This window comes from Mus caroli, chromosome 6 (genome assembly GCF_900094665.2).
Source record: "Mus caroli chromosome 6, CAROLI_EIJ_v1.1, whole genome shotgun sequence".
Taxonomy (NCBI): Eukaryota; Metazoa; Chordata; class Mammalia; order Rodentia; family Muridae; genus Mus; species Mus caroli.
This window is the reverse complement of record NC_034575.1, coordinates 123,768,278-123,795,892: the sequence shown is the minus strand read 5'-3', so window position 1 is coordinate 123,795,892 and position 27,615 is coordinate 123,768,278. Positions and strand designations below refer to the sequence as shown.

The 27,615-nt window shown below is 50.1% G+C and overlaps 1 protein-coding gene across 3 annotated transcripts in view; it reads left to right on the top strand.

Annotated features, from left to right (window-relative positions):
- Tspan9 (tetraspanin 9) overlaps positions 1–27,615 on the top strand; it is a 180,347-nt gene that overhangs the window by 42,287 nt on the left and 110,445 nt on the right. For all 3 annotated transcript variants that reach the window (XM_021165588.2, XM_021165589.2, XM_029478922.1), the window contains exon 2: positions 16,368–16,471. The gene's annotated coding sequence lies outside the window, so the exon portion shown is untranslated. The remainder of the gene's footprint in view (positions 1–16,367; positions 16,472–27,615) is intronic.

Below are 27,615 nucleotides of genomic sequence, written 5' to 3'. Positions count from 1 at the left end.
TAACCTGTGCTAACCAAAGGAACACCCTTTCCATGATTCAAAAAATGCTTCTAAACACCGAGTGAATACTGGGAGAGATACAAGTGTTTATGCTATATATACTGACTTTTTAGATTTATTTATTTCTTTGCATATGAGTGGTGTGAACCACTTAGCCTGCATGTATGTCTGTACATCATGTGCATGCAATGCCTACAGAGGCCAGAAGAGGGCATCAGATTGCCTTGGAACTGGAGTTACAGCCCCTAGCCACCATGTGGGTGCTGGGAGTCAAACCTGGGACCTCTGGAAGAGCAGTCAGCGAGTGCTCTTAACCTCAGAGCCATCTTTCTAGTCCCAAATACTACTTTTTATTTTTATTTTTTGTAAGCAAAGGACAGTGCTAGTGATAGCTAATGAGTCTTAGTGGTTTTTCTTTTCTCTAATTCTATGCCATATGTTTTCTGAAGGTTCTCTAGTGAATGTTGCCAGCACAGAAAGGGGAGATGCACTGAGGCCTGAGAGGGCTGCATCCCTGCTGTGCATAGCTGGCCCGTGAGGCCAGACTGGGGCACTCTGGCAGGGTGGCGGGCTGAGTTCAGGGAGACCACCCCTGCCTTTCAGCTCCCTTCTTCCTCTTACACAGTCTTCTCTTTGCTTTTCTCCCTTAATTGGATGTAAATGTAAGACTGAGGGATGATTTTTCTTAAAAAATAACGTATTGTTTTTATTGGCTGCGTTTCCTGTACGCTGTGACAAGAGAGTCATTTTAGATTTCTCACTCTGAAGAAACCCTAATTTAAGCTCTTTTCTACTCACGTGATCACGATTGATTTTTCTCTCAGTAGTTCAGATGGTTTTCGTCAGGGAGAAGACTTTCCTACTCCTGCCTTAAATGGCCTCTGAAAGCCCAATTTGAAGTGATGGCTTGCTGCCAGGCAGGGCCTGTTGAGCAGGACCTGGCTGCCCGGCTCTCCTGGGAGATGGAGAGGAGGTGAGGGGAGCTTGAAGTTTTGCAGTTTTGTGACTGCAAGTCAGTTTGAAGGTGACTCTCGAGTGAGCTGTGGTCCTTATCCCAAATCAGCCTTTCTAGTGTTGGGGACTGGGGAACCGGACTGAGAACGTCCTAGGGACTTATTAACGGCCCAGCTCGTGGCCTTCTGGATAATGCTGACTTTTGTGGCATTATTCATTCCTAAGGGTGCTGGGTAAGACTAGAGCCTTGAGTATGGTAGGCAAGCCCAAGCTATACTCAGTGTGCAAAGAGAGTGGCAACTGCCCAGAGGATCCCTGTGTCTAGCAAGAAGGCTAGGTCAGGAGGATCACAGGAGCCCAGGAGTCTGAGGCCAGGCTGAGCAGCCTAGTAAGACTGTCTCATAGAGTCAGTTAACCACCTCCAGCAGTTCAGACGAGAGGTTTTGGATCAGAGACCCAGAGTCGGCCTCACCACTGTGGTGACAGTGAGTTGCTCTCAGCTTCTTGGAGCCTCACTTCCCTTTCTGTAAAATGGGAATCATGGCTGAAATAAAACCTCATCGGGATGATGCACGGATGAAGTGTGCGAGTGCTGACGAATGCTCACTAAGTGAGCAGTATGTATCTTTCGGGCAATAAACGTTAATACTGATTTTAGAGGAGGGGTCCTTCCCGCTTGCTCTGAGCCAGGCATGTGGCTGAAACCGAAGTCTCAGGGAATCTGCATCCCTGGCCACATTCTCTGCCCCAGTTCAGACTTTAAACTCTCTGCCCTCATTCTGGATGCAGGCTGAGCTCGCCTAGTTTCTTAGATATTTGAACTCAGTGGGGAATAACCTTTTCAGATCTCACACAACCCGTCTTCTCATTGCTTTTAAGGTGGCCTTGAGCCTGACACCGACCCTATATTGTCTCACCAAGAATGTCCCAGCCTCCTAAATGACTCCTGCATCCCTACTGGGGGACCACTTTGCTCCACAGAGCATGAAGCAGATGTAGCATTTAAAGTCCATCAGGCCAACCGCACCCTATGTTTTTGTTTTTAACTGTTATTGTGGTAAAATACACATGGCATAAAATGTATCGTTTAAGTAAATTGCAAGTTTTGAGTTGTGTGGGCCTGACACACACAGGGTCCCACTGTTGTGTTGCCTTCCTTAGGCTGCAGGCTCTTTCCATCTTCCCAGACTGAAACTTTGTACCCATTGAACAAAGACTTGCATCTGGCCTTTCCTTAGTCCCGCTTACCACATCCACTCTCTAAAGTCTGAGTAGTCTAGATACTGGATACAAATGGACTATCCTACTGTCTTACCTCTCCTGGGTAGTTCCCCCCTACCCTTCAGCATAATGGCTTCAGAGTTTATCCAAACTGTAACTTGTATCAGAACACATTCCTTTTTTTTTTTTTTTTTTTTTTTTTTTTTTTTTTTTTTTTTTTTTTTTTTGCCAAGGAGTCATATTCCATGGTGTGCCTCTACCATATCTTGTTTACCTATCATCCATAAGTGGTCATTTGGATGATTTTTTCACCTATTGTCTGTTATTCCCCACATCCCCTATTTTAAAGTTAAACAACCACTCTGCTCATTCCACATCAGCCCAGGGGCCTCCAGGGCACGTGTGTAATTGCTGTGTAATTGGAATGATGGGCTGGCATCCTGTGTAAGAACATGGGTGTTCACAGGTGTGCTCCTGAGCACTGCAGCCATGGGTCCATTCCTTTTAATGGGCTAGAAATTATCTTTAGTAACTCGGTCACAAACTCCTCAGGGGCTGTTTTAGGAAGTGGTAAAGGGTCTTGGTTAAGGCTGTGGGTTCTGAGGTCAGACCACATGGCCTTGCATCCTGATCCCACAGCATATTAGCTTGACAGAGTCTATGCTACTTAACTCTCGGATGCTCTCATTGTTGATGGGGATCGGGTAACTGTCTTGACGTTTTAATGAGATGATCTGTGTGTCAGAGCCAGCATAGCATCTGATGCATTGGGAACCCCCTAAACATTAGTTCAAGATAAAATGGAGGAGTTTGGTTGGTTGGTTTTGAGACAGAATTTCACTGATTAGTCTGTGCCCACAGGGAACTTACTATGTAGTCTGGGCTGGCTTTGAGTTCACAATGTACCTACTTCAGCCTTTAAAAAATTAATATTTATTCATTGTGTGTGCACACACATGTGCTTGTCTTAGGGTGCATGTGGAAGTATCTGAACAACTTTGTGGAATTGATTCTGCTCTATTACCATATGGATCTTGTGGATAGAACTCAGGTTTTCAGTTTTCATGGCAAACACCTGTATTTGTGAAGCCATCATGCCCACCCTGCTTCCGTCTCTCTAGTTCTAGGCTCCAGGTCTGTGTCTCCATGCGAGGGCTTCCATGCTCAGAGCTTCCTTGGGAGTGACTGAAGAGTAAGGTGAAGGTACCTGCTCCTGGGTTGGCATTCCCAGGAGGCAGACGAGAGCAACCGTGGGAGCTACGCAGAAACCCTGCTCTCCTTGGCTCCCTTAGTGCGCTTCCTCCCTCTGCTGGACCATCATTGATGGGGTCAGCCTTGAATTTGGCCCTTAGATCTCTTTTCTGCTGTCCCTTTCTTGCACAGGCCACTGCTTAATAGGATGAACTTGGCACTTGGGGGAGGCATTTGGAAGCCATCCACAGTTCCTTTAGAACAGTGCTGTTGGGATGGCAAGAGGGTGACTTCCCTGTTGCTTCTGCTTCCCTGGACCACTCAGAGCTTCATGAACCACACACCCAGTGATGAATCCTGCTCCAGCTGGGGAACCCGAGCCCTCTGCCCAGAGTGAGCATAGCCAAGGGTTTGTGAGGCAGACCATGATTTCTCCCTAAAGCTGGTAGAGCTGATGAGAGCAGAAGCTTCTCTGTTTTAGTCTCTATTTGACTAAAATTTCCCAAATATTTATCATCTCCTCTCATCCCTCCTTGCTGGCGTCAGCTTCTAGCTGACTGTGTTGAGGCCAGGGGCTGTCTGTATTGCTCAAGCCCAGTGACTTGTTCTGGGAGATTCTCCCGCTGTGACTGAAGCTGAGGGAAGGAACCAGGGAGAGTAGAGTCAGAATATGCATGACAAGACCTTTCAGCCTGGTCGCAAAGCAGACGCCCCAGTGTGTGACCTTAAGCAGGCTTCTTACCCTCTGCGTCCACACCCTTGTTGGTAGGATGGGGTTAATAATAACTTGCCCTGTGGAGATGTGAGGAGGCACCAAGGGAATCTGTAAAGTGCTTAGCATAGCGTCTGGCACACTGAGGATGCGCTAAAAATGCAAGCTCCTTCTATTTTTATTGGCGAGTTTTATTTCTGCTGTTTCCAGCCTTCCTTCTTACACCTTCTCTCTCCTGGTAACCCCGATGCTGTTAGCATCCCAGTGCCCTTGAACTTTGGCCCCTATCTCGCACTAAAACCACTCCTGGCACAGGGTCTCATACAGTAGCCATGCCAGACTTCAAGGGCCAGACCTTCCAGGTCTCTGGGATATTGGTCCTTGGTGTGGGGCATCCTCTTCTGACCTTGATTCCCTGCTTGCACTGCCCACATTCCATAAACCCGCTGAAGTTCTCCATTCAGTCTTTGTAATTGTCCTCTACCTTGGGGGGAAGAAAGGAGCGGAAGGTTCATGGAGCCCTGTTTTGTGCCAGGAGTGTTTAGACATACTCTTTACCCCCCCCCCCCCATGGACCATCATGGTGTGACTTGGATTTCTTCAGAGAAAGAAAGGGAGGCACTCCAATAGCAAGTAATAGGGACGGTCACTTGCAGATCGCAGTGCAGGACTTGACTAAGCCTGTGCTGTCCCCACTTCCCAGTGCTGGGCATTGGCGATGACAAAGTGGGAGAGGGGACTGATTGCCTAGGGTGAAAACCAGCAACTCAGCTGCTCTGTGTAGTGGATGTTGGGGACACTGCGGGTGCTTTAGCTTGGTTGCCCGAAGCTGCGCACACTAGCTGCACCTCCCTCCTGGGGCTGTTGTACATATTCCAGGAGGAAACACTCTGACTCGGTAAGCTTTGGCAAAGCACGTGCACGGGCATGGCAAATGTGCGTGAATGCCAGCCAGGCTGGATGCTGCGCTGGGAGTTTGGCTTCTCTGCCTCTGACTTCTCATCCTCTGAGCAGGGCTGGCAAGCCTTGCCGCTGCTTGATAACAGGGGTCTCTGCCTAGAATCTCCTAGGTTTTAGATGCGTGTTCATTTTTAACGTGGTAAAAGGCGTATAGCATAGACTGTGCCATGTGACTGTTTCAGGGCTCTTTGTTGTTGTTATTTGTTCTTAGTTTTTGAGATGGGGTCTCACGTAGCCCAGGCTGACATCTGACTTGCTGTGTAGCCAAGGATAACCTGCCTCCCATATGTTGGGGTTACATGCCTGTGCCGCTGCTCTCACTGTGACCCTTTTAAAGGACGCAGTTCAGTCCTTGGCTCACTCATTGGGTTGTGAAATGATCCTACTGCCTTGTTCAACTTTTGCACCAGCCTGTAGTGCTGCCCGTCTTAGCTATTGTCTGTCCGTCCTCCCTACTAATCTGTAGTCCTCCCTCTCCTAAGCTGTAGTCCTCCCTCCCTAAATTTCAGTCCTAAATTTCATCCCCTAAACTGCAGTCCTCCTTTCCCTGAACTGCTGGCAATCACCTACCTGCTTTCTACTGGTGGTTCTGTAGCACGATACTGCGTGTGGTCCCTTGTGTCTGGCTTACTTCACGTAGATGACGTCCAGGTCCGTAAGAGTGTAGGTGTGCTTTGTCCTCCTATGGCTGAGTAATATTCCCTCACATGCATGTGCAGCACAACGTTGATTGATTCATCTGCCGATGGACATCTGGCTTGTTCTCCTTCCCTGAGACTTGTATAGGGAGAGCTGCTGTGCACATTCCTGTACCAGTGTGCGAGTGGGCACCTGACTTTGATTCTGTGGGGGTGTGTACCCAGATGGGGAAAGGGATGGATTATATGGAAACTCTGCGCTCTGCACAGCAAGAGGTAGGCAGGCTGTTTGCACAGTGGCTGTATCACCCTGGCTCCCACCAGCTATGTGGGAGGGTTCCAGTTTCTCCACATCCTTGCCAGCACTTGTTACTGTTGATTTCTTCATTTTCTTTTCCATCAAGGCTGCCCTTTCACTATGGCTGATTCTATTTCCCTGATGATTAATGACTCGGAGCAATCTCCTGTGGTTTTAGTATTCTCCTTTTCTCTTGACCCAGTTCCCTGTCCCTTCCCCAGTCCACACCTCTCCAGACTAGCTCCCAGCCCCTGGGCGGGTCTCCAGCGAGCCTGGGCCGGCAGCCCAAGTTGGGTATCCCACTTTTGGCCACTGGGAATGCTCCTTTGACCCTTCTGGCCCCTTTGTTGGGTTCTTCTGACTGGGGGCTGGTCCTCTACTGCCCACCTCAGCCATTCTTCAGGGTTTTCTTCGTCCCACTGGCTGTAGGCTCTTAGCCTTGTCCCGTTTGGCAGTTACTCCTTCCACACAGGTTCTCACGAGGACCCTGGATGCTGGCACAGGGCAGTGATAGATCCACTAGGTAATTACTAGCTCCAGCCTGAATGCTCCTGTCCCCCTGTAGGATTGTCCTGAGAGGCCCAGGCAGAGCCACATGTGCTCCCAGAGCCAGCAGCTGTTTCCTCTGAGTTTCCTAAACCACCTCACTATCCCCTCACCCCTTCCCGTCACTCTGTGTACATGGTGGGTCCCCCCGCCCCAGTCCACAGGTTTATGGTTTCAGGCCTATTTTTGACCATAGAATCAAAGCTGACCCCCTCCCCATGGAGGAATCCTTGGCAGGAGTAAGCAGATGGAAGAGGTATTTTGGGGCTCTGAGGGTTTATTCCGAAGCCCCTTTACCATCTGCCGATGACAGAGACTCTACCCACCATGCTGTCTTCCTCTGAGGCCTGTCCCCACCCCCCTTCTTCAGACCTAGCTGCCTCAACAGGCTCTTTCCACCAGGGTAGGGTTGAGGCAGTGACACCCGGTACTCAATTTACTTAAACAGCCATGTGGCTGTTACAGGAAAAATTCCCTGCTGTGAAAGATTTGCTAGCACCCGGGCAAGATATGAGAGCCTCCATTCCCTGTGTAGTCTCCAATCATAGCGCCCTTCAGTGGGAGGTCACATGGGAAACTTGGTGTGGATTGGGGATCTTCATCTCCCATCTCAGTGCCAAAAAGGCCATTTGAGAGTATGTGGTGGTGGGGTAGCTTCGTGAAAATAACTTGCTGGAGAGGAGGGGAGAGGAGAGGAGGCAGAACTGAAGGCTACCTGCTGACTATCTATCATGATAGAAGAGTGCCGCTGGCCAGCCACCCTGGTCAGTTCACTGGCTCTGCAGTATAGAACTGTCCTGGGTTGTAGTTTCCTCAGCTACCAATGGCGTTAACTCTGCCATTGTGAGAGGTGATCCTTGGAGCTACTCCCAGAAGGTGTCACATGAGGTTGGCCACCCTGACCTTGTTGGAGGTCAAGCTCCAGGCAAGTGCTTTCCTTTTTGTGCGAGCCAGTATTGACCTTGAGTCTCCATCCCCCATGCTGTGGCTAACCCAGAGCTAAACAACTCACAGTGTTAAAAATAGCCTCACCCTCACATGCCCAGCGTGCTGCTTCTGCGGCGTGGATGGGTGATAGATCGACACTGTCTTCCCAGTTACCAAGTTACCAGTTACTGACATCTTAGTGTAAGTTAATCTTGTAGATATTTTGGCCTCAGAAGGACCCATGTCATGATCCTTTGTTGTACCAATGGCGGCATGTTAAGGTTTTCGGGAGGAAGGAACTTACCAGGCATTTGACACAGACATCAGGGCTGAACCGAAGCATGCGCTCAGATCACACTATGTCTGTCTTGCCGCTTGGATGGGCAATACAGCCCAGGGTTCCAGAGGGCCCACTGTTTCTCTCAGGATAGCTGCTTTAGAGTTGACAGTCGCCCAGGTTTCAAGGCCCACAAGCAAACTGGAAGCTAGATGGCCTTCTATAAGACAAGAAGGAAGGAGGCCTTGGGACAGTAGCAGCTGGAGCTCTTTTGAGTCCTCAGTCTTCCAAGGTTGGAAGTAGGGTCTCTGAGGTCTAGGCCGAACTATGAGGCCAGCTGCCTAACAGGAGGGCGACCATTAGTGAACACGAAGAAGTAGAGAAGATGGATGGGTGAGCCAGTGACTGGCACCCAGGGTGGAAGGATGAGGGAGGTGATGTGTGACATGGAAGAGACAGTGATGCTGGCACAGATGGGGGGAAGGAGGGGCTGCATGAAGACAAGTGTGCAGCCTGGGGGCCCCTGGCTGTGGCAAGTGACAGGAAGAACAGCTGAAAGGAACCAGAGGAGGAGAGGAGGAAAGGCCACCCAGGACTGTAGCCATGGTCAGGACTGACATCATGCTTTGCTGCCGATTCAGACCAATCGCCATTCCAGCCTTTCTGCCCTTTCTCCTAAGCCCTTGGATGGACATCTGGCAGTTCTTCTGTTTTGTGAGGGTGTCACACTTTTTTTTTTAAATCTGGCACTCATGACTCCTGTGTAGGTTCTACTTGTGGTCACCTAGTCTCAGTCTGGACTTGTTGGGGAGGGGGGATATAGCCCCTGAGACTTCTTGGTGGCCTTGTTGTGGTGCCTGCTCTTCCACATGCTGGCCACTAGATGGCAGCAGGAAACCTGTTGGTTTTTTCCAGCTGGTTGTTTTACTCAGTCTAGCTCTCCTGGCCATGTGGCCCTCTGCCTCAGTCTCAAATCGCGCTTGTCACAGGTTCATGGATGGTTCTGAGGCAAGGCTGAGTGAGATGAAGCCGCATCAGTCTACTTTTGAGAAGTGGCTGTCTCAGGACACTGTCACAGGCTTGGAGGTGGCCTTTCAGCACCCTACCTGTGGCCAAACCCTTTGTAGGGTGTTCCTGCTGTAGACTGCACTCTAGCTGTGCGTCGCAGGGCTGTGTGGGGCCCAGAAGCAGAGAACCGGGCTCTGAGGAAACTGAGACTGCCCACCTCCACCTCAGCTTGGCAGCCTGTGTGGGTGGTGCCAGACATGGAGGGAGGGGTCATGCCTAGGGCAGGGCTAGCCTGGGAAGAGCAGTGTTGTAAGATCAAGGACAGAGCTTTCCTGCAGCAGGGACACACAGCACTAGCAAACTCCCTGGAAGCTCAGCTTGAGTCCAGAAGTGGGCGGAGTCTGCCGATTTCATGGCCCATCTACTCCCAGCAACCCCTGGGTGCAGTCCTCCATCCCACAGCTGGTCATAGCCACGTGCAGCCTTAGATCTCTGCAGGGTAGTCCCACAGGATGCCAAGCCACACCCCATTTCAGGTTCAGCCTTCAGTGCTCTGAGTGTTGTTTCTGGGTCTGCAATTTTTGTCTGGCGTCAGGGCTCATATGTCTTTCCTACAGTTTTGTGTCAAGGACTGGGCTGTCCTCTTGAGACCCATGGCGCGTACTGGAGTCTCAGAGAGGTCAAGGGTATGTTCAACGTTTCCAAGATAAAACACTGAACTGGTCATTGATCCGGAGGCTTGGACATTTTTTATTCTTCCTGTAATGATCAGCTTTGCACGTGGCGGGGTTAGTGGGTGAAAGAGAAATTCTCACCAGGATGCCAGAAATGGGGACACGATCTGTCACCACCCCCACCTATTACCTCTAAGTACCGTATTAGTCTGTACCCCAAACGTAGGCAGGGATGGGACCCTAGTTGTTCTTTGGAGATACCAGGTGGCCCCAGCTGCCAGAGCCTTCCGCTGGTCAGTGATGCTATGTAGGCATCTGGTAGGGGATGAGAGTGTTTGGTGGTGTGCCTTGCGCTTCTAACTGGCCTATCGAGCTAGTGTTGCTGCCCAGACCCTACCCATGGTAGTTGCTCTCTCTAGGACCCCATTCTAGGTGGCCTCCCCGTGTGGAAGCACTGTCCATGATGGGGGCAATGGTGGCATGACTTCATGTCAGTGCCCTCTGCTGGGTATTTTTGAGGTTCCAGGCTGGGGTGGGGGTCCTAGGTCCTTGTGTAGGCATGCCTACTTTATCAGAGGTCCTCCATCTGTGTGAAGGGCTCAGTAAGGAGTTCCTTGTACAGTACTTTTCTTGATTACCAGTATACACCCTCAGATCCCAAGTTATGTCCTGACCTCCTGATGTCCTGGCTCCCAGCCCCTTCTTTCTGCTTCTTGGCTCTGCCCGCAGCCGGCTTTGTCACAGACACCTTCCACTGCCCTCCACAGGCTTTGCGCTGGTGTCAGTGTCCACCCCAGGCCTACCTGCATGTGGGGCTCAGCGGAGCACCGCCATGTGCTCCCATTTCAAAGGCTTCTGCTTCCCTCCCTCCCAGCCAGCCAGCCAGCCAGCTTGGCTGCGTTAGGCCTCCTTCCAAGCCTCCAACATCCTGCTTGGCTTGTGTCCCCCCAACTCCAGCTGCAGCTTCCCTGTTGTGCTTCTGGCAGAAGGCATGCTGGTGTATGTGTGTGTGTGGGGGGGGGGGGCTCCTTCCCCTTGGCCTCTTTTCTCCCTATTACATCAGCTTACAGCCAAATACCCCTGGGGTCTGGTAAGGGAGGGTTTTTCATTAATTTTTTTTCCAATGGAAATAATTCCACTACTTGTCAGAGGGACTTTTGCATGCATCTCCTTAGTGGGGTTGTCTTCCTACCCCCTTTCTTTCCCAGCCTCTTAGATGTTCTTGAAGTGGGTAGCTTTCTTTCCTTAGCTGAGCTGGGCTGTGCTGGGCTGGTGAGGAGGGGAGTTTGGGTCGCTGAGCCCAACATTAGGTATCTGGGTCCTGACTGTCCTGCTCACTGGCTGTGTGACTTTCAGGATAGCGCTTAACCTCTCTGGGCCTCTGGGTCCTTCATTTGTCCTGTGTTGGTGGTGAGGGATAGTTCTTGCTGGTTCTCTGGCTTCTGGCTTTGGTATTGTGATTGTTCCGGAGATCCACGCCCTCTGTGCTCAGGAGGCAATGGAACCTAGGGCTTGGCTAAGAGTGAGCAGGTCTCTGGCTGGTTCCTCCTGGCCACGTCCGGGATCCCTGAGTGGGAAGAAGCCCTCTACCTCTGTTGTAGCCAGCAGACCTCCTCCTGGCCTCTCCCTTCTGTTCCTTCTTCTCTTTGCCTCCCTTTCTCCTACACTGCTCCCCATGTCCCACCCTGGCTGATGGCTCTGAGTCACCAGCGCCATAGGTGGGTAGGTCCTGGCCACTGCCCTGTCCTGCTCTTCTCTACTCTCACCAGCCTCTCAGCTCAGCACCAGGCCTGGCTGCTGCTGACCTGAGAGGGGAGCCCCTCTAGGCCCTTAGGCCCAGAGTTAAGCCCACCCCCTCCTGCCCAGGGCCCACATCTGGCCAAGGGCTCAGTTTTCCCAGCTGTAAATTGCCTCCCGCTGCCCCCTTGGCTTCTTCTCAGGTTTCAGCTTCATGGTCCTTGTTCTTTGTGTGGGGGTGGGGGAGGGAAGAAGGTTCAGCGTGCTGTTCTCTCTGCATGTGTGAGGTTGAGGAGAGAAGCCTTGGCTCAGGTGTTGGGTGAGCTGGCATTTTTTTTTAAAAAAATCAGTTAGCAGAGCAGCAGCCTGTTTTGAGTTAGATTCCAAGAGCGCCCCCAAGAGGCCAGCCTTAGTGTACCGTGTCTCTATGGTGGTGGGAGTGTCTTCTGTTCTCTGCAGCCTGGCTTGCGGTGACTTGGAGATGCTGCCGTTCTCCCCACCTCTGTTTTCCTCTGCTCCTCCTTGGCGCATCCCTTAATCTCATGTTTAACCACAGGGATCATCTTGACTCCCTGCGCCCTTCAGGTGGCTTTGCTCCCCCTCACAACCCATGAATCTCTGGCTCCTGCAGGTGACATGTGGGGCTCAGGTCGCGCCCTGTCTCTATAGATGCCAGCTGGTTGCCTGGGCCAGGCCCTTGCTGCAGATCTTGCCCTTGCATTGCTATGGCTCTTGATTCTCCCTTCAAGGGGAAAGTCTGGTTATTTGGATCACAGAAGGGTAGACATCTCAGGGCAGCCACCAGCACTGCCTGGGAGTGGATGTCACCAAGTGGCCATGGTATTTTCTGGTTGGTTTTCTGGATTAGCCTTGGTTTTAGGTATCTGGCATCAAGGGAACTCTCTGGGGATGCTGTTGCAATCAGAGGCCTTGTCTTGTGGAACAGGATACAGGGCAGTGAGGGTGTTGTAAACATCTTTAGAATCACAAGTGGTAAGAAGTGTGTTCATCCTAGGCTTTGGGGCTCTGGGTCAACCGAGGGAGAAAAAGCTTGCCTTTTGCCCAGATGAGCTAAGAAGTGCTGCCCCTGGCACCCCCTCCTGCCTGGGCACAGAAATAATCCCTGAATAGGCAGGGCTTCTGGGGAGGCAATGCTGGACTTTAGATCTGGTATAGGATGTTAAGGAGATCAGGGGAGTTACACAGTGAAGGGCCAGAGTCAGTTTTGGACTATTTGCAGAGGTGTGTGTGTGTGTGTGTGTGTGTGTGTGTGTGTGTGTGAAGGTGTGTAACTGGCTTGCAAATGAGAAGGGTATTCTGGAGCTTATGGTGTGAGACCCCATGGAGGTTTTAGGGTGAGGAGCAGGAGGGCCTAGAGCAAGTCTTTATGTCAAGCTGGTGGATGGTGCTGTGAAGGTTGGGGTAGTCCAATTGGAAGTGATGGGATGCATGGATGTGTTAGGTCAGTGGAGGCCAAAGGGGACCCAGGACCCTGTACCAGAGGCCCAAAGGGCGCCATGGGACTCAGTAGACACTTACCCAAGGTCTTTGGGTCCTGGCCAGAGGGATGGGCTGAAGTTTCTTTTACCCGAGATGACCCCCCCTTCACTTAAAACTAGCTCCCCAGTGTCCAGACCTCTGTAGCCCTCTGAGCTGTGGGTGCTCACAGGGGCATCTGAATGTGAGCTGGCTCCTCCTCTGAGCACAATTTCAGTGGCTTTTCCAGCAGGTCCCCTTCACTTCCAGCATGGCGGCAGTGATGGATGCTCTCTGCTCACCTCTGTGCTTTGAGGATGCTGTGGATCTTGGTGCCACTCCCTTCTCCCTGCCCCCTTTGCTACCAGGGCCTCTGAGGAAGCCTGGTGTGACCCTGTCACCCAAGGCCTTCCTTTCTGTTGCTTCTGCCGCTCCATTGACCCTGGCCCTCATTCGCTTCTGGCTTTCATGGTGGTGGTGCAGGCCAGCCTGTGTGTTTTGAGCAGAGGCAGGCCTGTGGGATTTGGCCTGGTGTCTGAGTGCTTATACAGCCCAGGGCTAGTGTCTGGCTGTATCCTCTGGATCAGGTCCCTCATCTGTAGCTCCAGCCTGGCTCCACTGTGCCCTGGGGCCTCTCTTCCTTTCCTTTTTGTGGGAACAGTGCCTCACTTGAAGCCACTGCTTTGAATAGGGAGCTGCCTAAGGCTGATACAGAGTGGGTCACCCTGCTCAGAAGGGGACCTGTGACAGCCACTAGTAGAGCTCATGGCTTCTCCCCTTGCCTACTTGGCTAGCAGGTGAATAACAGGGTTTGATGCTCAAGGCTTTCCTGTAGGGGAGCTCCCAGGATTCCCTCTGATATACATGCCTTTGGATTGAGGCAATTGCACAGAGGTGAGGCTTTCAGTCTCACTTATGAGAGCCTGAGAGCTATCATCTGCCTGCTGTTGCTGGGTTGGTGTAGCCCTGGCTGCTGGGCATGGGGTAGCCTTGGCTATAGGGCTTAGCCCTGGCTGCAGGGGCCCATTCCTGGCCATAGGGTCCATCCCTGGCTGCAGGGGCCCAGCCCTGGCTGCAGGGGCTCAGCCCTGGCTGCAGGGGTCCAGCCTTGACTGCTTCTGTACTCTCCCTTGCCCAGACCATTCTTTCATACCATAGCACTCTACACCACAGGCTGCCCTTCTGGTGTGGGGGTTCCCAGTAGGGGCCTGACTGCTTCCCTCTGTGCAAGCCACTCCAGCCTTCTTCCCCCTCCCTTTCCTGAGAGGACATGAAGCTGTTCCCAGGCTGGTCCTAGCTGTAGGGAAGGGGCTGTGGGATGAAAGGTGATATATAAATGTAAGGTGATGATTATTTATTTGACAGGGACAGCTGCCTGTGGTGAGAAATGTAATCTAGTAATCCTCGTGTGAAAATCGGATTCGTGGCTCAGCGAGCTGCCTGAAACAGCAAAAAGGCCATTTTCTCTCTCCCCACCTCCTTACCCCCACCCATCCCCACCAACCACGCTCGCTTCCAAAGTCCCCAAGCTTGTGTAGCCTGGTAGCACGTCTGCAGATGCATGTAGCATGTGTACATACATTACGCATCCTGCTGCTCGCGCATGGCATACATATGGCACACACTCTGTGCATCTTGCTTCTTTTGGTTGTGGTTAGCAGTCTATCAAGGCTTTTAAGCTTTCCTACTTATAGCTTCTTTCCACCAGGGAAATTTTTTTTTACATGATCCTGGGCACATACTATATAAATCAACCATTTTCTGGCAATGAGTGATAAATTTGTTTGAAGATGATTTTTTAATATACATATTTTATCATTTATTAAAGACACTAGCAAATTTGCATACTAATGAGGTGGACGAGCTTGTATGTTTTCACAGAAAGAATTACATCTTGGTGGAATATTTGACGCTGCGTCACAGAGCATCTTCAGTGTTTTTCCGAGTTGATCGATATTTTGATTTAATGATCGATCGTCAATGGTGAGGATGCTGCTTCATACAAGTACATCGCACCAAACCAGCAGAAGTCTGCTGAGGCCTATTTGAGAAACTGTTGGAAATTCCAAACCAACATCCACTTTACAATTTTTTTTTTTATGACACTCAAGGCAGCAACTCCAAGAGTAATTTTTAAAAACCAAACATTCGTAATGCAATACAATCCATAAGATGCTGATCTGATCCTTAGGCGCCGAGGAGTGACTGTTGGGAAACATGCAAAGCCTTTGTTTTCCATCATCAAACCATTATGTTTCTGTAAGAACACTGCTGCTCATAGCATGCAGGGTCTCCCCTCTCAGCAGGGATGCTGCAGGCTGTGATCATTGGTGGTGTGTGGTGTGGGGGGTCACATCCCACAACCCGTGTTCAGAACCAAGGCTGCAGGGAAGTCACATGATGAGCTCCACCAGAATCAACTTGGGCTCAGTATAGACTTCACTTTGAATTAATGTTTGGTCATTGTGAATGTAGATAGAAACTTGTTCAGCCCCCATATGTTCATTACAGGTGGGATTCAGTCACAGCCCGTTGTTTAAGAAGCCTGACTTTCTGTGACTTTGAAAGCCAAGGTGTTAATGGTGCGATATTGATAACTAACCCCGCCCTGGTTTGAGCGTCTCTTCGCACAGACATCCTTTCTTGCTCAAGCTTGCACAGTGCATTTCATTGTTGGGTCTTTTTGGTCCCAGCCTGCATCAGGTTTTCCTGGTCTCCATTGCCACAGCAGGCTGAGAGGCCTGGCCGTCTCGATAGACACTATTGCTTTGAGTGCTTCCTTATGATGATATTAAAATAATACATTTTGGGCACATCCCCACAGCACTGACACTGTCCTCCTTGGAGCACAGTGTCAGGGGACCATGAAGCCCGTGTGTGTTATTACTGTTGATGTCACCCTTGATCACAAGGAGGAGGCAGTGCCATTCAGCGCCCGTGCTATAGAGCTATAATTTTTTTCTCTGAAATTAATAAGTTTTTGGAGGAACAGACACTTCTGACACTAGACAAATACCCAGTTGTTCCTTGGACATTCACCCACTAATTTTAGCTAATGTGTCAGCCGTGTTGCCTGCTACAGTGATGTTTGTATAAGTGTAATTTTCTGTTTACTTCATTGTTCTGCATTTATTAATTGTAATTCTGGAAGGAACTGTCTTCTCCCACTTATTTATTTATTCGCTTAGTTATTCTTATCATTACAGGCTCATAAATATATAACACAACAAAAAGCACAGACAAATGATACATAATAAATATGACATTTATTCTGTGGATTCTGGCTGAATAGTTGCTTACTTTGTTCCAGTTGTTCTTGCTAGAGTTATTGAGACATCTTTCAGTTGGCACCTGTGACCTTTTTAACCAACATGGCTCCTACCTTTCTATGTTTAAAGCATTGTTTGTGTTCAGGCATTACAGACAACTCTAGCTCGTGCCCTGTCCCTGGAACCAGTCACTGCTGTAACGGTTCCTATTTCTGCTGGAGATTGGTGTTTTGGAGCCCTGACTTAGTTGCTGCTCTCAAGAACCCTGGCTCCTGTTAGAGAACGATGTTTGGAAAGCAGGATGCAGGCCCGAGCTTGCTCATGGATGCCAGGGTCTCACGGCTTCCAGGGCTTCCCAGAGAACAGAGCCGAGAGACACATGGCTGCCAACAAGGCCATGCGCGTATCTATATTTATTTCTATTTATATTGTTAAAATTGTGAGTTTGTGCTGATTTTTAATTGCTTTTCATTTGGCAGCGTTGCAGCTGGCGAAGACTTGGGAAGTCAAATCCAAGCTGTCCCCTCTCAGAGGAGAGTGACTGAGGGGGTCCAGCTCAGGTGACCGAGGCGGGCAGGCAGAGGTAGGTCTGGGGCTGGGGCTTGGGTTTCTGGATACCTGATGTATTGGGTACGTTTCTATTGTTGTGATAAAACACCACAACCAAGGCAACTCATAGAAGGAAGGGGTTGTTTGGCTTATTGTTCCACAGGGACAATGTCCATCGCCATCGTGGCTCAGACATGTAGAAACAGACAAGTACAGTGGCAGGAATGGCTGAGAGCTCACGTCTCATATTGCAAGCAAAGAGAGAAAATTTGACATGATGCAAGGTTTTAAACTCTCAAAACCTACTCCCAGTGACATATTTCCTCTAACAAGTCCCCATCTATACCTGACCAAACAGGGCCACCAAGTAGGGAGTCAAGCATTTAAATGCCTGAGAATATGGGGCACATGTTATTCAACCCAACCCTACCTGACATCGTTTGATAGCAAATGAATGTAGTGTCCTGAACAGTGCCCCCACCTGCAATGATATCTGCTTGGAGCCTGTATGCTCGTCTCGTTTGGAATAGGGTCTTTACTGATGTAATCAAGCTAAGATGAGATCCTCTAGGGTTGGTCATATTGGGATAGCTGATGACTAGTGTTCATCTAAGAGATAAATTTAGACACCGAGATGCAGGGAGACTGACATTTGATGATGGAGGTAGAGAGGAGTGATTTGTCTGCCAAGGACTTCCAGCTACATCCACAGCTGAGAGAACAAGGAAGGAGGCTTTCCCAGCCTCCTCACAGAGGCCTGGCTCTGTGGACATCTTGGCTGTCTAGAACTGTGGGGCATGAATTCTATTGTTTCAGGTGTTTGGTGATGAAGGATTTCATGCAGTGAAGCATCTGATGGGTATTGCTGTCCCTCCTCTGCAGATAGGAATATTCACTTTCTATCAAAAGGTGGTGGGTGTGGTGCCCCATATTCTCAGGCAAATGAATACTTAGATAGCTGGATCCCCAGTCCTTTCAGTGACTGTCCTCTGTGAAGTCCCTCACCCAGGGGTGCCCTGGGCTGTGCTCTGAGAACAAGACTTTGTGAGTGTGTGGTATGCCAGGGCACCCTTCAGTGACGTTTGCATCTGGGTAAGATGAGGATACAAAGGGCTTCAATTGTGAACAGTGCCTTCTGAAGGTTCTCATCCGCCTTCCCTCTTCCCAAAACCTTAGCGCTCTGAAGCTGGTCTTCTGGCCTTGCGCAGCTCGAGGGCACCTTGTGGCAACGCTCCTTGCTTCACGCATCCACTTCATTCCTTAGTTTCTCCCTGTGCCCTTTCATGAGCACAGGCAGCCTGGGGCATCCTTTGCTATGTGGTATGTAGGTCCCTCTGTGCTCAGGATGTCTGGTCACACACCTCCAGGCTGAGCATGTCTCCAGGCTCTCCTGTCGTAACTGCAGTAGCTCGTCCTTCCACGATGTCCTTGCCTGCCGTGGCTCACCTGGCAGTTCTCTTACTTGGAAGTGGCCTTTTACTGTCAGCTTGTTCTGACTCACAGATTTGATTGAGCACTTCTGCAGGATGGAGGCCATGGTTTACCTCAAAGATGCTGTACTTGGACTGGTTTGTGTTGTCTTTATGCTAGGGGGGAGGGGGTAGAGGATCACCCACATCAGCATATAATGTTGCCTCTGGTGTAGAAGATTCTAAGCTATGTAAGGAGAAATTGAGACCTAAAAAGAAAGGAAGAAAGAAAGAAAGAAAGAAAGAAAGAAAGAAAGAAAGGAAGAAAGGAAGAAAAGCAAGCTGCTCTCTTGCCATCCCACATCCCGGGAGCACAGACACAGCAAGGGCAGGCAGGGTAGGGACCAGGTGTCTGTGGCCTCCCAGCAGGCCTCTGCCAAGCTCATCCTGTCCTGCTCCTTGCTCGTTTCTCTGTCCAGATGGCAGGGGGAAGGCATGGCTGGCATCAGCTAAGGTGATGTATGACCAACTGGGGCCAGAGCAGAAAGGGCCTAGACTATTAGGGGTGTCAGGCTGGGAAATCGGAAATTAAAGGCTGGAGCCATGGCCAGCAGGACCTCCCCCTGGTGTAATATTCCGAGATCACCTGCGGTGGGCTTCATTACCAAGGGTACATGGGAGGGAAGGCCTGTTGGCAGGCCTTGGAGACAGATGGCTGCCGGCTCTAACCCAGTCCAGCCATGAACCTTTGGGCGCTCAAGGCCTCCAGGCCTATGCACAAGAAACTTTTCTCTACTCTGAAGCCATATTCCCCCCACCCCCACACCTCTGGCAAGCCATACCCCCTCTTGGATCTCAGTCTTGTCATCTGTAAAGAAAGAATTTTTGAATTGTAAATGAAGAAAATATCTAATAAAAATTGTTTAAATAAAAAAGAAAGAAAGAAAGACTTTGGACGAGAAGACTTTTCAGTGTCCCCCAACTTCACAATAGCCTAGATTATGACCTACAGTCATTTAGGGTTGTAGCTGATAGTCACAGAGCAGGCCAAGGAGCCCATAGGAGAAGGATGGCCTCAGGAAGCAAAGGTGGGGGAGGCTTTATGGAGATGGAGTCTGTGGACAGGCAGAAGAAAGGAGCTTTCCCTGTCTCTTGTCCTTGGCATTGCCTTTTACATTTGTCATCTGTCCACCACCCTCCGTCTTCTTACAGGTGGTCATTAAGTGCCTACTGTGTGTTAGACATACAGCTGTGAGGAAGACAGGCTTTAGACAAACTGCCGCACATGTGCTTAATAATAACCAGATTCGAAATTTCAGGTGTCTCTGCGCACTACCTTGCTACCTTGGCCTATGCTTCCCTCTCCTCTCTTGCATCTTCCCTCCTTGTCTGTCCTTCATGGGCTTTGCTTCTGTGGCCTTTCAGAGCCTCTTCCAGGCTGGGATTCTTGACTGCTGCTGGCCAGAAAAGGAACAGTGCTTGCCGCTGATGCTTCGCTGTTGTGGAGCCATTGGGGGAGGAATGACTGCCTGCCTGCTTTATCAGAGGCTGCCTAGCTTCTGAAGGTGTGACACCCTGTTGGCTTTGGAGTTAGATGTTTCTCAGTTGTATCCTGGTACTGCCTTCCACAAGTCACCCTCCTTTAAGCCTTAGTTTCTGTGTCTGGACAAGAAGCTTAATACACGTATCCCATTTCTGGAATACCAACCAAATGGTCAAATGTAAATTAGGGGACCTTGGTGACACCTTGAATACAGCAGGTTCTGGCTTTCTCTCCCTTCTGCTTGGATTGTGGCCTGGTGGTTGTGGATCTGGGCTGGAGGTAGGTATAGGCCAGGACCTGTGCAGTTCCTGCTGCAGCCTGAAGCCAGGCAGGGCATGGAGCGTTGCTGGACAGCAGGAGGTGGTACCCTGGACAAGATGCAGACCTTGAGCTAGGAAAGGCCAGGAGTCTGTCAGGGGCTGGAGAGAATGCCAGGCATCTCATGCATCCCAAAAATGAAGTGTGCTGTGACAGCTGCCTGCTGTGTCCTGAGGGGTGTGGGAGCCAGAGAGACCCTTAGTAAAGAGGGTGGTCGGTGAGCCTGCAGAGACCCTGAACCCTGGAGACTTCTCACCTTTAGGGCTGCCACAGTCCCCTTCTCTCTCTGTGTGAGCTACCTCAGAGCTTTTTGGCCCTGTGGAGAGCATCTTGTGGCACGTTGCCACATCCATAGAAGCATTCTCTGTTCTGCATGTCTGGGGCTGTGGTTTGTCTCTGACTGCATGTTGAGAGCGTTTACAGTACATCTAACGTGCCTGAGGAGCTGATTGTTAAAAAAAATTCATCTGCTTTTGGTTAATAAAGTGTAAATGTAACTGTCCACCTGCCCCAGTGGATGCCATCCTAGATGGCCGTGCTGCCCTGCACTGGCCCACCTGTGGTGTGAGGTGCCTTCAGAGATGTGTATTCGTTGCTAGGGTGTACATATATAGGATGATAAAGGAATAGACACACTTGGGAGACCGTGTGGCACGGGGCATAGTATGAGGGCCTTGTCTATGTGGGAGATGCTGCTGAGCCAGGCAGGCCATTACAAGGGGGACTCTTAGAAGAAAGGCCTGCAGGGTGCTTGCCTCTGTGGTCTTGGCTGAATGAATTGATAGCCTTGGAGGAAATGAACCCAACTTTGGAGCAGTCATTCAACAACTGTGAAAACCCGAGGCCCGCCATATAGTAGGCCTTAGCATACTGTCCTCCTGATTTCAAGAGTTACTCCATGGAAGCCTTTCTTGGCACACACGAGGACTGGAAATTGAAGCCAGAGAGGAGCTGATATTTGGTTCTAAGTCTGTAAAGATTCCCAGGTTTGATTTGTGACAGAGTCATGCCTGCTAACCCCCATGTCACCATCCACTCACTTTGCAAGGCAGTTGCATCGCCATCTACCTTCCTGCCTGAAGGCAAGGGTCCTGGGTTTATCCTCCATGGCCTGGGCTTAGCTGGTGAGTGGGAGGGATAGGGGTGGGGTGCAGGATCTCTCACAGGGCTGCTGCTCCAGGGTCCTAGACATGTAGCCTTATTCCTGAGTGGCCTCCTTCTCTGTGGAATCCACAGACACCTGCCTGGCTATGAAGGACTAGGAGGGATTGGGGAGCAGGGTCAAAATGGAGTCGAGTGCTCACGTTCCATCCTTGAGGAGAAGTGTGCAGATGAGACCCTTGTCTTCTTCCTCTCCAGTGCCGGCTGGGACTCTGCCCAGCCAGGGGAAGGGCCCTCCCTCAGTCCAGCTGTTGTGCACCCCAGCCCCTCCTCCACTGCTGCAGCTGTCCTGGCTCCATCAATCTCAGCCAAGGCTGGGGGGAGGAGGGGGGGACAGGGAGAAGAGGGGCCTCTTGCATGTGTCTGGCTGAGGTAACTGGCTCCTGCTTCTAGGGGAAGTGTCTCCAGAGGGAGGAGATTTCAAGGGTTTTCTCACCCTGGCTCTTGGGTAAATCATGGGATGCGGGTTGCTCAGCTTTTAGCCTCATGGAATTTGTTTTTCTGGAAGGTCAGCTCTCCTTTTGAAAGAAAATGTGAACATTCAGCGTCTCCCTTCATCTTCTGACTCTTTGGGGCTTGGCACGCTCACTCAGCATTGCTGAGATTGCCATGAATGTATGAGTAAAATGGTTGGCGAGGAAAGTCTGGGACCTTTGTTCCTCTTGGCCTCCTGGCCCAAGTTGGTGAGACTGTGTGTGACGGTTAGACATAGGTGTGTGGCCTGCAGGACAGGAACATTTTGTCCCAGCCTGCAAGGGGTCAGAGAGCTAGATACCTGACAGCATCAGCATCATTTGTGTGTCCTGTTCCATTTCCTAAAACCTAGTCCTTGAAGACTCTTAAGGGCCTTGTGTTCTCTCCCTGAACTCAAGGGCAAGATGAAAAGAGAAAGAGAGAAATCTTTCCTGGCCAGACCTCAGTGTGTCTACCCACAGTGTGGGGGAAATGTGACCATCAGCTCCGCTCCAGCAGGTAGCAGCATCTTGGGGTAAGAGGTTGACCCAAGGCCTCTGGAAGAAAGGCTGTAGGAGAAGCATTTATTTAGTTTTACCTAGACCAAATGTAGGTAGGAACATGACTGTTAGTCAAGGAAGAGACAGCAGTGATTCCAGGCCTGGCGCTGAGTTAGAGACATCTGGGAAGCTTGTCAATAATTCAGATTCCCGGGCCTCTGTCCCAGAGCCTCTGAGTCTGCAACCTGCATCTTGAAAAACGTTGCTGATGGTTTGCATGCAGAGACAGGGTTGGGCTGGGCCCGCTGTCCCACCTCTCAGGAGGATCCTCCCAGGAAGTAGCTTCCCATGAGCGTCCGTCCATGGAAGCATGTTACCTTCTGAGAACTGGTGGTTAGGTGGGCCGCCGTTCATGCGTTTGCACTCCATGACCCTCAGTGGTGATGTTCTAGACACAGCCCAGGCCAGAGGGCCCAGGCAGTGTGAGTGGAGCATGGAGCCTACTTGTGAGACAGATAAGAGAACCCACAGTTAAAATACGCTGCAAAAGGCGGGGTGCTGGGGATGCTCACTGGGTTTTCGAGTTTACTTGGTTCTTCCGTGAGGGACAGTGATGCCCAAGGAGATGGGAAATTAGCAAAAGCTACCGGGTAGTTTGCTGTTTTGTTCTTTAAGGGTGAGCAGTCCCAGAACTCCAGGTAGAAGATGGAGGCAGCAGATAGGCCTGGTGTTCGTCTTGGTTTCCACCGTGTGATTTCTTGGGTTCCAGGTCTTACTGATAGTGTGAGGCTTCTAAATGGCCGAGGCATGGCAGCTGCTCTGTGGGCATTAGCTTTTCTTCCCCCTTATTTTCCTGGGTCTTCTTGATGAGGACAGTATGTATTTATAGTTCTCAGACTTACTGAGTCCTCCTAGCTGGGGCTTGCCTGGTTAGTTAATTCTCACATAAGGGCAGACTCCAGTGTGCCAAGGCTCCAGCCTTTGGGGACTCAGCCCTCTCCTGTGCCTTTTAGCTTAACATTCCCCGCACAGCTTCCAGACACATTGCTGGTGTGCTCAGCACACCCGCTTTCTCAGGAAGCTGCCTTCACCCAAGCCTTCGTCCTCCGCTTGACATTAAACTCTGTCAACATTTTTTCCCCATGAAGTTCTTCCTCCTCCTGCACAGTCCCCAGTCTCCAGCCGGCTTCTCCAGCCAGGGACATGATTGGATTGCAGTTGCTAGCACTTCCTGGAGATGGGTCCCCGGAGAGCCATAAAAATCCAGGAGTGTTTCTGGCCACCTTTCCATGTAGTCTGTAGTTCACTGTCACACGCCCGAGTAACCTGTGAGTGTTTACATGCGTAATTTTGTGTGTGCACCTATTGTGCGCATGCTCACGGGTGCATGCCCACTGTGTGTACTCAGCTTTGAGAAAGCTTTCACGCTGGGTTACCTATACCACACGTCTCTGGCTGCCAATCTGAATTCCTTAAGTGGATTTTCTGACTCCAGGCTGCGGGGGCCAGCCCCCTGTACGTCATCCGAGTGGGCACAGAGCCCACTGCAGAGTGGATTTGGGTCTTGGCCGCACTACATTCCTACCGTTCTTTTCTCACAGGAAAAGTGCCTGAGAATAACCCTGGGTTGGGATTGCCTGTGTACAGGAGGGGCTGTGGCTTCCACCCTGCCTTCACATTTGGTCCCTCTTGGCCCCTTCAGGCCCTTCCCTCCTACCTCCTCCTAATGGCAGATGCAACCAGCTGGGTGGCCCACAGGGCTGCACATGTCCATCAATAGTTTAATGACCTGACCCACCAGCTCTGCTGCTGTCCTCTTCCCACCCTTGGAGGCTGCCTGCCACCCAGGTGCCCATTCCTAGGATTTGTTCTCCACACCCAGATATGACACCAACTGGGATGGGGAAGAATGACATCACTCTCTCTCCCTCCCTGCACCACTCCCCCTCTTCTTTACTTCCTTAAAAAAAACAAAAACAAAAAAACACCCTTGAGCCAGCCTGTGGGATTGAACAGGAACAGCCACCATCAGGTGTAAGTGAATCCTCTTGCAAATGGAAAAGCCCACTGGGGCTTTTGGCTCAGACGCTCTCCTCTCAGTAGATCCTCCTCCTCCTCCTCCTCCTCCTCCTCTGCCCCCCTCCTCCCCAGGGACTTCATAGTGGGAAATCTGTCCCTGGGGAGTCTGATCTCATTGGAAACTGTTGGCAAGGGCTTTTGTTTCTGTTTTCCAAGGCACCTACTCTTTGTCACAGGAAGGCACTTGTCACTTCACAGCCCTCAGTGATCAGCCACCCAGGAAGCCATTGTGGGATCAGTTCTTCAGGTTGTCCGCTTGCCCCCATCACTCAGCTCCTCTCCCGCCTACCCATTAAGTCTTTGCCGAAGGTTTGGCTTGAGGCCATGATGGGCTGGGCTTTGTGGTCCTCCTGTCCTTCTGCCTCCATCTGTGTTCAGAGGTCCCAGCAGCAGAGGAGACAAAGTGTATCTTGTAAATGAATGAGTAAAAAGGACAGTCATGGGGACTGACGAGGAAGGGGACAGATCATGATGTCACTGTGGGTCTATAGGGGTGAGATCTCTGCTGTTCTGGGCTGTCCCTAGCTTGGGTATCATAGTCAGAGTCACTTTCCTTCCTTACATGGAATCAGGAAGAGCACTTGGAATCCACTGTATAAATCATAAAGTCATTGAGGGTCCTGTGCATGTGGTGGGTGGGGACCCCAGGGTGGCAAGAACTCCGTGCTCAGTGTGGAATGATGTGCCTCCTTTGATAGAACATGGTGTGTGGTACGGGGCATGCTTTCTTTGAAGCTCTCAAGTTTGCACACTGATTGGTGACACTCTTAATTTTGCTCCTGACCCTGTAGCACTCCCACTGGCCCAAACGTGGCAAAGATATCCCACCTCTCTCTCACCACAGTCTGTTTTTGGATTGTGCTAGTTTATTTCTGGGTCTGAAGCAGCTGGGCATTTTAAAAGAAAAGTATTATTGTCTAAATCATGCTTTGTAATAATGAAAATCAAAGAGACAGAAAAGGTCTCACAAGCTACCATCATGACAAACTAACTTTCTGCTACTCCAGGGTGCCTTCAGCCCGTGTTTGCTTACAAGCATGTTGCTGTAGTCATAATGTACATAGGATTTTTTGCACTGCTTTATTTAATATTCTCCATCCATAATCATCACAGTCAGACTTTTAAATGGCTGCATAGAATCACCAAGTGTTTTCCCAGTAGCTTGTGGAAGATCCATTAGTATACATTGCTGTGACATGAATGTGTGAGTGTGCATATGTGTGTGCATGTGTGCACATGTCTCTTTAGCTATTTGTCTCCACTCTCCTTTGTGCTATTTGTCTAGGACTAATTGAGAGGCCCGGCATTCCTTCATTCTTTCCTAGAGTAACGGAAGAGCTTACTATGGGTTGTTAAATACCAGCCGGAAGTCAGGTGCCTGAGAGCAGCCCCAGATTTAGCTCAGATCACAGTCCGATCAGTGTCTGTCCTCACGGACTGCCCTTGGGAAGTCAGTCTGGTGGCTGAGACCCCATTTTAGAGGCTGGCAACTGCATTTTTTTTTTTTGTTGTTGTTGTAACGTTGGCTTTGAAGTCTCCTGGGCTGGGTGTCTATATCAAGGGTGTGCTGCTTGGCTTATTCAGGAATTCTTTTTGATTTGTTTGTCTGAGACAAGTCTTCTGTAGTCCAGTCTGCTCTCAGACTTACTATATAGCTGAGGAGAGACTTGAACTCCTGCTCCTTCTGCCTGCATCTCCTGTGGACTAGGACTGGGTACATTATGGAAGCCAGCTTGAGTAATTCAGGATTTTTTCTATGTGCTTTCCTGTCTGATGCCATTGATGACTATGGGAGAGATTGAGCTAGCTTCCACCCACAGGGAACATGGAGTCTCAAATGCCTACGTGTTCAGCCCATTCATCAACCTTGATGCAGAGCTGAGAACACAGATAAGGGATCCACAGTGGCACGGTGGGGACTGTGACAAACCAAAGATGCTGCGCATGCGCACCGTGAGGGTGGTCTTCAGGTTCCGCTGATTGTTTGTTGAGTCTGGCGTTGCCAGAACTTACATTTCTTTTTCTCCCTCTCTGTGTCTTGGTCTTCTTGCTCTGTAGCAGAATGCCCAGACCTGTAGAACACAATTGCAAATATTTGGCTATGCAAAAGAGGAGCTAAGTGCTTAAAGTCCAAATGGGAAACATGATTCTTTTGTTTAAAATAACTACTTCCAAGCAGAGCTCCATTCCTGCCGGCATCTGGGCTCCAGGTCTGTGTAGCAGGAGTGGCCGCCACTGTGGACCCTGAGCTAGGTGCTGATTCTCTTTGTCCTTGACCTCAGGGGTTGGGGTGCCGATGGTCAGACATGAACACAGTGAAGTTTCCTTTCTAGAGTCTTCCCCAGCCCTCTGCTGACATGACACGGTCGGCAAGCACCTTTGGAATCCCCCAGAGGTCAAGGGTCTGGATCTGTTGATGAACCTTTATGCTTCTTTTCTTCCCGGGATCTTCTGATATTCTTTTCTCCGCCTCTCTCTCTCTTTTCTTCTTCTTCTTCTTCTTCTTCTTCTTCTTCTTCTTCTTCTTCTTCTTCTTCTTCTTCTTCTTCTTCTTCTTCTTCTTCTTCTTTTTTCTTNTCTTCTTCTTCTTCTTCTTCTTCTTCTTCTTCTTCTTCTTCTTCTTCTTCTTCTTCTTCTTCTTTTTTCTTTCTCTTTTTCTCTTCCTTTTTCTTTTTCCTTTGCTCTTCCTTTATCTTATTTATTTGTTTATTATTCTTTTGAGGCAGGGTTGCTTGGCTGTCTTGGAACTCACTCTGTAGACCAGGCTGGTCTTGGACTCACAAAAAATTCACCTGCCTCTTCTACCTAAGTGTTGCAATTAAAGATGTGCACCACGACATTCCCGTCTTCCGTTGTCAACGGGAAGCTTTAACTCTTGATTTCCAGGTTAAAACTCTCTTAGCCTGATTCTAAACAATTGGCACTTAAAAGACATGATGTATATGGAGCCAAGCTTGTGTATGCCAGATTGGTCCAGGGGTGTTAGTCTGTTACCCTTGGTTGGTCTTTTTGGTAAGTTGTTAGGCTGAATACATAAAGCAATACAATTAAGAGAAAGCCATGGAGGTGGAGGGATGAGGCATCCTGGTAGCAACAAGGTCCTGGTCAGTCGCACAAGTGAGAAGTATCCGGGCTGTTGTGGAGAATCCACAGTGGGACAGGACAGGAGCTCTGAGGATGCTCTGTGAACCATCAGGGGTAGTTGTATAGCTATCCTGTGTGGTTGTTGGAACCATTTGATAATGTCCCTAGGTAGTGTTCCCTCTGTGCCTGTTCAGTGGTGATAAGGAGATGAACATGTCTGTCTGTCTGTCTGTGTGATACCACACTGTTCTTTTCTAGCCCCATTGAGTAAAGCCAGGCACTGTTTGAGCAGCCATGCGGGGCCAGGAGTTGGACCTGGGAAGACCAGCCGGGGCAAGTGTCCGGTAGTTTCCCTCTGCTCTGTTCTCCATCTCGGTGTGAGGGAATTGTCCCCATTGGGCAGTTAGCGAGTATTTACTGCAGGCACTCAGAGGCAATTGCCAGCTCTTCCTCCAAGCACCCCTCTGAGATCTGCAAGAAAGATAATGGGGTGCCTGTCTGAGGTGCTTTGAGGACCTTAGCAAGCAGAAGGGACTTGAAGACACTACATATTACTCCGCAGCTTCCCCAGATGACAGCCGTGACGTATGAGCCTAGAGATGCTTAAGAAATATAGCTTGAGAGGGAGGTA